Here is a 1,203-nt window from a genome sequence, read left to right on the forward strand (position 1 = left end):
TAACCACGGGCAAGATGGTTGAATAAATCTACCCAACTGCATTTGCTATCTGATCTGTAAGCCACATGAGACATATTTATAATACATTTATATTAAATACATTTTTAATGTTATGTTTAATTATTCCCTATATTTAACAGATACTTGTCTGTGAGTTCTAAAAAATAAAATTAAATATAGAAATTAGCACTGCTATGTTTACGTCTGTTGTTTAACTGTGAGGCTCCATCTTGGCTCCCTTCAACATATTCATTAATTCTGCCCTTCACTTTAGTCCGCATAGAGAGAGCACAAAAAATGGACAAACACATTTGGAAACAATATTTCGATTTCTCCTCCTGAAGTGCAATATGTGCCTTGGTTATGCCACAATTGAACTAGCTTGTGCTGTAATGTTATTAACCCTTAATACATTGTACATTTAGAAGTCCATAGTACAACATAAAACAAGAGTTATAGTTAATTTCCATAGTGTTAGTATTCTACTTCACACTTTTATTTGCTTATGGGGTAAATGAATATGCACAGTGTTATTTTGGAAATCAATTTTACTATGATATTATATTGTATATAAGAGAAGAAACAAAGAGCAACTTAACATACATCTAAAGTAGCATGAGTATACAGCACCTCAAGAACTTGATAAATACAAAGCCTGTTTGGCATATAGAAGCTTGTCAATGAAAGAGAGAAAATATAAAACATAAAATAAGAGATAACAAGTCATTCCATTCTCTAGTATATTAAATGTATTCACAAAAAGTTAGTGAATAGATATCAATACAAGCATTGATGACTCTGGTACACATTGTGCCAAATGCCTTCTAGGAGTTATATTTATAAATGTTATGTATGCATACATAAGAAAATATACAAGTTTTTAATATTTAAAAAAAGAAACATTTAAAAAGGGAGTGAGAGAAAGAAATGGAGTTGAATTTGTAGAATTTTCTTTTTTTATTTTATTTATTTAAGGAAGAAAGAGCCTATTGCCAAGGAATAACATAGCACCAAATGTTTGTTTGTTTAAAAAAAATAGTTTAGTTCGAAAACAAATTTTGATTTTTCTCATATCATCTGTGCTATCTTTTCTGCTGAGTAAAAATATTTGACATCTACAAAATGAAAAGAAGAAGCTATTTCACATATGTTCACTGAAAATCTTCTGACCTTTACAATAAAATATGAAAACATTATAAATGA

Source organism: Pelobates fuscus, chromosome 9 (genome assembly GCF_036172605.1).
Source record: "Pelobates fuscus isolate aPelFus1 chromosome 9, aPelFus1.pri, whole genome shotgun sequence".
NCBI lineage: Eukaryota > Metazoa > Chordata > Amphibia > Anura > Pelobatidae > Pelobates > Pelobates fuscus.